The 9,292-nt window shown below is 38.5% G+C and overlaps 2 long non-coding RNA genes across 2 annotated transcripts; one reads left to right on the top strand and one right to left on the bottom strand.

Annotated features, from left to right (window-relative positions):
• Positions 1–4,665: 4,665 nt before the first annotated feature.
• LOC115082001 lies at positions 4,666–5,603 on the bottom strand. The gene is made up of 4 exons (XR_003854052.1): positions 5,413–5,603; positions 5,248–5,329; positions 4,995–5,096; positions 4,666–4,789 (listed from the first exon to the last, which is right to left on the bottom strand). It is a non-coding gene; the product is annotated as an uncharacterized LOC115082001 (long non-coding RNA).
• A 2,337-nt stretch (positions 5,604–7,940) lies between these two features.
• Positions 7,941–8,877, top strand: LOC115082002. The gene is made up of 4 exons (XR_003854054.1): positions 7,941–8,131; positions 8,215–8,296; positions 8,447–8,548; positions 8,754–8,877. It is a non-coding gene; the product is annotated as an uncharacterized LOC115082002 (long non-coding RNA).
• The last annotated feature ends 415 nt before the right edge of the window (positions 8,878–9,292 follow it).

Here is a 9,292-nt window from a genome sequence, read left to right as displayed (position 1 = left end):
TCTCAGGGCCAGCCAATGCCGTTTTGTTGTATGGCCATATATTTGTATGGCCGGTCGGTGCCATTTGAAAGGGATGACCGAGGGGCAGGAGATGAGTGGGCAGCCCTCCTACCCCTATTACTGACCAGGAACTGAATGGATGGTTTAAATGGGGGCTGGGGTGGTTTCCAGACCCCAGTACCTTTTCAAAGGGGAGGGGGGGGGGGGGTCAAAGGGGTCCTGAGCCCCAGCACCTTTTTTTGGAAGTGGGGGTTGGAGGACCTGAGGACTTACTTGGGTCCTGGCAGTGTTTTTTGGGGGTAGTCCTGGAGAGCCCTAGACCTATGGCAGATGTTTGGGGGGGTTCCCCAGCAATATATTTCAAAAGGAAACAAAAAGCAAACCAGCAACATTTTGTGATCTCCTTTCGTTCTCTTTTAAAAACAATGACATTTCCTATTTCATTTCAAACAAATACACAACCCTATCCTTGGTGAAGCATCATGAGTCGCATCACATATGAATAATAAATGGTCTTTTTTTTCTCTGCAAAGATACTCTTCTGCTCACTCTTGTCACATAATTCAATAAACTCATAGTGAGTCTTTCATGGGAGATGAACCTGTCCTTGAATCATTTTGCCCTATGATTGGCCAAATGGTCACAAATGATGTTGTCATAATGAGCTATTAACTAGAGAGTTTCAAAAATACTACTGTGTGGGCCACTTTTCAGCTCACTTTTTCTTGGAACGCTAAATCTCTGAAAGCACGATAAGGTAACATCCAACAATCTTCCAATATTCCTTTCCACCTTTTAGCTGTTGTATATATTTTTTTGAATTTTACTGCATACCCTTGTGTCCACCCCACCGTAACTGCTGTAATTCCTTCCCCTGGCATTGCAAGCTGTATGTACTATGCTCTTTTCATGTTCAGGAATTTTATTATATAGCTTTTGCCATGTTTTACACATCAGTTTTTGCCAGCAGACTTCACAAAATAACTGTCATGGAAAACAATACTGCATATGATTGGTAGGACCTCAAAAAAGCTAGTCTCTTGATATCTGTTTTCTATTGGAAGTCTTACATTTGAGCAGAAATTAAGGAAACTCATGCCACCACCATCTTTTAGAACTGATTTTGCTAGCTGTTGCACTTCTTCAAAAGTCAGGATAATAGGTAGAACTACTTTTTGCTGGCTAGAATCTATTATCAGTTTAGGCCACAAACCTGGATCTTTGAAACTGAAGGGAGTCCAAAATGTCTCTCTTACTATTTCCCTAAGTGCCTCCACAGGCTCTTATGGATGAGGTCAGAGAGCCGGAGTGTATGTTGGTGTTTTGAACATTCCACAATGGGAAATATTTTGAGTCAGAAAAGTAGAGTCTATATAACAGAGGTGCCTTTGTTCTTTCCTTCTTGCTGTCCTACAGGGAAGGTGACTGAGGTTCAAGGTGGGAGCCCTCAGGCCTTCAAGGAGGGAGAGTAATCTTGGGTCCAGAAGGATCCTGAGTGGGAGAGAACCCAAACATTATCTTATAGAAAAGGGGAGTAGTGACAAAACCCCTTGTCTGCAAGAAAGAATTCCAGTTCTATTCCAAAAGGTGGATTTGCAGTCTGGAACACAGGCAGTTACTAGATGTGTGGATTTACCACAAGAGTTTCTGCATCAAGGTGCTGAAGCAGAGGCTACTCAAGTGTGTGTCTGAGGGTTTTTGGAGAGGAGATTTCATTTGCCAGCAAGAGAATTAACAAATTCCTGCTTGGAGAGGAAAAATCTGCAGCCTTGCTCAGGTACCAATACAGGCAAAGTCCTAGTGATACAAGTCAAGCATCTCTAGAGTCCCCTGCTAGGGTGTGGGAGAGGAAAATTCTTCTAGTCTGCAGATTCTTGGACTGTAAGCTATCGACTGTATGTTGGATTTCTTTTTGTTTGGATTGCTCTAAAACAGTGTTTCCCAGTCTTTTTACACCCAAGGCACACCTACATTAACAAAAATATTGTGTGGCAAACCAACCTCTACAGGGCAGGTAATGCAAACTTGGAGAAAATTTATGGTCAAAAGAAGAATTAGAGAAGCACTGAAAGCCCCACCAGTTTCTCTTCCAAATGTTGAAACAAAGGGAGAGAGGGGTGGAGACACATAGGAACTCATCACAATACACCAGCTACGTTTATATTATATTATATATGTTACTAGTGATCATCTATATACAAGTGCAAGAGAAGGGAGAAGTTGGTGTGGTGCTGGCTGCTTCATGTAGTTGCAGAGCTCTTCCACTGCTGCTGCTCCCAACACTCAGACTGAGTCAGATCTAGTGCTCAGTGTTCACTCTCTCTGACTCACTCAGTCTGGGAATAAGACAGGAAAGACTCAAAGGAGGAGGTTCAGGAGGGAGATGAGGAGATGCTGTGGGCACCACAAGTGGTGAACAAAGCGAGGCACAGCTATCCATGCCCAGACTCCAGGGTTCGTGTTTTAGCTAGGAAGGAGAGGCATATATGATTACATATGTTCCAGAAGGGAGCTCCAACAAATTTAAGAGCCATTGCCATTATCTGTTGTTGCTGTGAGGTGCTGAGAGCAGAACCCAAATGCTAGCCAAGATTTCAACATCAGATAGTGATGACTTTTCCTTGGCACACCTGATCAGGTCTGAAGGCACACCAGTGTGCCATGGCACATTAATTAGGAATTAGGAAACAGTGCTCTAAAAAAAAGTGTACTTACTATCTGTCACATTTTCAAAATACCTAAATAAACTTATATTTGTGGAACAACACTCACTGGTATGGCTTTGTTATTACTACTGGGAAATAAAGCCTAAGGACTTTGAAAATGTGTCTCCCCCCCCCCCCCCCCCCAAATCAGAAGAACCTCAGGAGTCCCATTGGATGCTTGATGGCTCCTCAGCTCCAAGATGTGCCCCCTCAGTGAATCTATGGAGGACAAGGAGATTATACAAATGTATATATTGGGATTCCAGAAACTACTATAAGAGCCCTGCAAATTGTGCAGAATACACTTGCCTGAATTCTTACTGGGACTTGTCTCAGGGACCATATTACTCCAGTATTAAAATCTTTAAGATGGCTTCCCAAAAGCATTAAATAACCAGGCACCATTGTGTGTTAGCTCTGCTCTGAAAATTTATCGGTTGATATATATACTTCGCTCTAACAGTCTTGGCCTTTTGGAAGTCCCATCTTCCAAGTTTCTCCACCTGGCTGAGGCTCATGAAAGGGCCTTTTCAGTTGCAGGCCCTATCTTTAGGAGCACACTTCCAGCTCAGTTAAGCTCCATTCCTGGCACAAATCTTTTAAGAAAAACTGAATGCATATTTATTCAGAAAGGCATTTGAATGTTCAAAGTAGTAAATGTTCACTCATTGCCTTAAATTTACCATGTTTTGCTTTTGATAATACTGATGTATTGATGATTTGATCATTGTTTGTTATGTCGTTTATTTTAAATTGTGAATGTTTTTATATAACTTTTTATTTATTTTATTTTATTTTTATTTAAAAGGATTTATATACTACAAAATTGGGCAGAGACCTGTCCGGCTAAGCGGTTTACAAAATATAACAAACATAGTTAAAAAGAATGCGATAAAAACAAAAATTCATATACATCATTAAATTACACTTCTAAAAAACAAATAAGAACATATAAAATTACTCTTTAAGAACACTAAAAAACATATGGCAGTCCTTTGGAGATATTGTTGTCGAGGTTTGTCAAAAAGAAAAAGAATTGATTAGGTGATATTATAAGCTGCGGTAAAAAGATATGTTTTTAAAGCCTTTTTAAATTCTTTAATATTTGCCATTAAACGAATTTCTTCTGGGATAGCATTCCAGAGAATTGGTCCCGCAACTTGCCATGAATGGTGGAGTGTGCAGGTAATAAATTTTTAAATAATAATAATGAATCAGGTAGTGTAGTACTACTTTCTCTTGCTTTCATATTACCTATTTTTTGAAAGCCTTAGAGTGGAGTCGAGAGGGAAGGAGTCAAGATGGCGGGTGAGTGTAGGCTGCAGGTCTGAGTTCTGGGCGATCTTGCTCTTACCAGCAGGATGGTCAAGTGCAAAGGATTTGTTTGGTCAAGATGGCGAGTTCCCCTGAAGCAGAGAGCAGTTGAGGACCCTCTCAAAATACTGTCAGCGTCAGGTTGCTGGTTGAGCTCGTCTACTATTTTGGATACAATTAATGCCAGATTATATTAAAGGATTTTTATTTGCAACAAAAAAAAATAAATAAATAAAATATATATATATATATATACAAAAAACCCCCTGTACATTAATAAATGTAAGGGAGACCACTAGCACTTTTAGTTCTTTCAAAGAATTAGAAATTAAGATATTATTAAAAATTTTTTTTGATTTGTTTAAATTGTTTATTGAAAACTTAATCACTATCACTATTGCACATATTGAATTTTTAACATAACACAAAGTACAAATTCACGAAGACTAACATATATACCTCTAAAATATGCCCCTCAATAATCTCCTACTGCTTGCCCTAAACTGGACCCTGTATCTCCTGATCCCTATAGATGTTATTCGGGTCTTTATAAACATATACACCTCTAATATGAAAAACCTTATATATTTTTTCTTTAGATGGTAAGTCTATATTTTTTCAAAACAGATTTTTCTTTGGTGTATATCTATTCAACCAGTTCTTTTGTCCATCCCGACAAGGACCTCGTTTCGCCAATGTTGGCTTCTTCAGGGGAATATTCTTGTTAAGACCCAACATCAAGAAACACCCATGGCTCCCACTACTCGTGTCTACAATACATAGAACAAAATTACAAACAACAGAAATTATAAATCTAACTTTTACTGTAGTGTATATGTATCCTATTAGCTCATATCTGTCCATTACCCCCCAATTTATGTAAAACATTAAATTAATTCAATAATTAATATTTATTAAATATTGATACATCAGCTATTTCATTTGAACAAAACTTATCCTAAGTCCCACTCCTACCTAAAAATGAAGGAGCGTACTCAGACACAACACACTCAATTCACTCCGGCTCAATAGCTCCCGTTGTTTGTCATGAAAAAACTCCCGAATATGAGTGTTATCCTAAAACAAAATTCAAACAAAGAAATCTCTTACATTAAACCCTCATTTTAAACTAAGTTTTTCAACAAACACTCTCAAAAATGATTAAAAATGAATCTTTGCGTTAGGTATTATCTTATGATACTCCCACTGCAGAACCCCATAGCTTTACCTCTCCACACTTTCAAAAGCTCAGCGCCCTCCATGTAAACCAAAAGTTTCACTTCTTAGATCTTCCTCGTCACACTCCCCACCTGTAAAAACCACAACATTTATGGCTATATTTTTTGTGGAATCAATGCCTTCAATGCACCGAAACTTTAGTTTGAAATTGTACCTTGTTTAAGCAATGACCGCTTTCAAAAAAGCCCGCATTCAAAAATGGAGTCGCCAGACCGCCAATCCTCTAATTTGTTCCTCTAATTACACGGTGAGCAATATGTGCCTGCTCGGATAATTTCAAACGGTGCTCCAAACCATGACCCACACCTCCTCAATCATGATCTATTAATCTGAACAGAAAACAAAGTTAAGCCCTCCGCCAGTATATCACAAAAAAACGCCAATACTCAAATTGGTTTCTCAAATCACAAGGTGAGCAATATATGCCCACTCATATGACTTCAAACAGTACTCCTAACATTCACCCGAACTATCTCAACCATAATTTCATTCTAAACTGAAAACAGAGTTAAGCACTAGTATGTTACCAGTAAAACATCAACTTTAAGACATATGAAACAGCAACAACGCTCACCTTTAATGTTTTACCACCGTGTTCATGTACTCAGCGTCTCCTACTGAGGTTTTCTACTGCCGACCTGCCCTTTTATGCTCCACCTCTTCACCCTAACACAACCAATCCACACACTCTTCTTACGTAGAGCCTCAATGTCTAATAAAGAGGCCCACGTCACCAACACATCTACTTGGACTCCTCCTCACCACCCTCAGGTGGCCACTCCACTCTCATTAGTGCCCTCCTCCTTGCTTAATGATTCCTATTGTCATAAATCAAATCCTTTAGTTCTGAGCCCTGTTGTATCGGGCTCTTCTGCTTGTGTTGCCCATAATTTTATCATCCATTTCAATTAGGTGGAAAATCAGATTTATACCCTATCTTACAACTTACCCACCATATATGGTCTTACATTAAATGCCAAATTACACTTAAGTTACAACTCATTCACAAATATTAGAATTACCTGCCCAAACATCAATTGTTCAGACCAATGAATTGAACCAATAATCAACAATGTATCCTATATCCTCTCTACAAAAACGCTTCCCATTCAATCATTACATTCAATCCCCTTGGTGCTGTTGTTTGCCAATAATAAATGAACCTCTGTTCTGTTTGTCTAAGATCCTGGGAAACGTGACCACCTCTCCTGTTGGGACGCTGTTGTAAGATACAAAATTTCAATTGATCCTCTGAATGTCCATGATCCTGCCAATGTTTGACCAAAGGTGAATCAGTTTTACCCGTATGTATACAACTCCTATGTTGTATAATGCGGGTACGAATTGGTAATTTGGTTTGACCAATATATAATTTTTGGCAGGGGCATATGATAACATATATCACCCTGTCTGTACTACAGTCAAAACGATTAGTAAGAACCTGCTTATATGGCAAAGTGGGATGGTGAAAACTCCGTGTCTCTATTACCTGCTTATATGGCAAAGTGGGATGGTGAAAACTCCGTGTCTCTATTACATGTAATAGAGACACGGAGTTTTCACCATCCCACTTTGCCATATAAGCAGGTTCTTACTAATCGTTTTGACTGTAGTACAGACAGGGTGATATATGTTATCATATGCCCCTGCCAAAAATTATATATTGGTCAAACCAAATTACCAATTCGTACCCGCATTATACAACATAGGAGTTGTATACATACGGGTAAAACTGATTCACCTTTGGTCAAACATTGGCAGGATCATGGACATTCAGAGGATCAATTGAAATTTTGTATCTTACAACAGCGTCCCAACAGGAGAGGTGGTCACGTTTCCCAGGATCTTAGACAAACAGAACAGAGGTTCATTTATTATTGGCAAACAACAGCACCAAGGGGATTGAATGTAATGATTGAATGGGAAGCGTTTTTGTAGAGAGGATATAGGATACATTGTTGATTATTGGTTCAATTCATTGGTCTGAACAATTGATGTTTGGGCAGGTAATTCTAATATTTGTGAATGAGTTGTAACTTAAGTGTAATTTGGCATTTAATGTAAGACCATATATGGTGGGTAAGTTGTAAGATAGGGTATAAATCTGATTTTCCACCTAATTGAAATGGATGATAAAATTATGGGCAACACAAGCAGAAGAGCCCGATACAACAGGGCTCAGAACTAAAGGATTTGATTTATGACAATAGGAATCATTAAGCAAGGAGGAGGGCACTAATGAGAGTGGAGTGGCCACCTGAGGGTGGTGAGGAGGAGTCCAAGTAGATGTGTTGGTGACGTGGGCCTCTTTATTAGACATTGAGGCTCTACGTAAGAAGAGTGTGTGGATTGGTTGTGTTAGGGTGAAGAGGTGGAGCATAAAAGGGCAGGTCGGCAGTAGAAACCTCAGTAGGAGACGCTGAGTACATGAACACGGTGGTAAAACATTAAAGGTGAGCGTTGTTGCTGTTTCATATGTCTTAAAGTTGATGTTTTACTGGTAACATACTAGTGCTTAACTCTGTTTTCAGTTTAGAATGAAATTATGGTTGAGATAGTTCGGGTGAATGTTAGGAGTACTGTTTGAAGTCATATGAGTGGGCATATATTGCTCACCTTGTGATTTGAGAAACCAATTTGAGTATTGGCGTTTTTTTGTGATATACTGGCGGAGGGCTTAACTTTGTTTTCTGTTCAGATTAATAGATCATGATTGAGGAGGTGTGGGTCATGGTTTGGAGCACCGTTTGAAATTATCCGAGCAGGCACATATTGCTCACCGTGTAATTAGAGGAACAAATTAGAGGATTGGCGGTCTGGCGACTCCATTTTTGAATGCGGGCTTTTTTGAAAGCGGTCATTGCTTAAACAAGGTACAATTTCAAACTAAAGTTTCGGTGCATTGAAGGCATTGATTCCACAAAAAATATAGCCATAAATGTTGTGGTTTTTACAGGTGGGGAGTGTGACGAGGAAGATCTAAGAAGTGAAACTTTTGGTTTACATGGAGGGCGCTGAGCTTTTGAAAGTGTGGAGAGGTAAAGCTATGGGGTTCTGCAGTGGGAGTATCATAAGATAATACCTAACGCAAAGATTCATTTTAATCATTTTTGAGAGTGTTTGTTGAAAAACTTAGTTTAAAATGAGGGTTTAATGTAAGAGATTTCTTTGTTTGAATTTTGTTTTAGGATAACACTCATATTCGGGAGTTTTTTCATGACAAACAACGGGAGCTATTGAGCCGGAGTGAATTGAGTGTGTTGTGTCTGAGTACGCTCCTTCATTTTTAGGTAGGAGTGGGACTTAGGATAAGTTTTGTTCAAATGAAATAGCTGATGTATCAATATTTAATAAATATTAATTATTGAATTAATTTAATGTTTTACATAAATTGGGGGGTAATGGACAGATATGAGCTAATAGGATACATATACACTACAGTAAAAGTTAGATTTATAATTTCTGTTGTTTGTAATTTTGTTCTATGTATTGTAGACACGAGTAGTGGGAGCCATGGGTGTTTCTTGATGTTGGGTCTTAACAAGAATATTCCCCTGAAGAAGCCAACATTGGCGAAACGAGGTCCTTGTCGGGATGGACAAAAGAACTGGTTGAATAGATATACACCAAAGAAAAATCTGTTTTGAAAAATATAGACTTACCATCTAAAGAAAAAATATATAAGGTTTTTCATATTAGAGGTGTATATGTTTATAAAGACCCGAATAACATCTATAGGGATCAGGAGATACAGGGTCCAGTTTAGGGCAAGCAGTAGGAGATTATTGAGGGGCATATTTTAGAGGTATATATGTTAGTCTTCGTGAATTTGTACTTTGTGTTATGTTAAAAATTCAATATGTGCAATAGTGATAGTGATTAAGTTTTCAATAAACAATTTAAACAAATCAAAAAATTTTTTTAATAATATCTTAATTTCTAATTCTTTGAAAGAACTAAAAGTGCTAGTGGTCTCCCTTACATTTATTAATGTACAGGGGGTTTTTTGTAGGTTACTAGTCATAGCACTAGAG

Source organism: Rhinatrema bivittatum, unplaced genomic scaffold (genome assembly GCF_901001135.1).
Source record: "Rhinatrema bivittatum unplaced genomic scaffold, aRhiBiv1.1, whole genome shotgun sequence".
NCBI classification, from domain to species: Eukaryota; Metazoa; Chordata; class Amphibia; order Gymnophiona; family Rhinatrematidae; genus Rhinatrema; species Rhinatrema bivittatum.
Note: the sequence above shows the minus strand (reverse complement) of the source record. Positions and strands in the feature narration are given on the sequence as shown.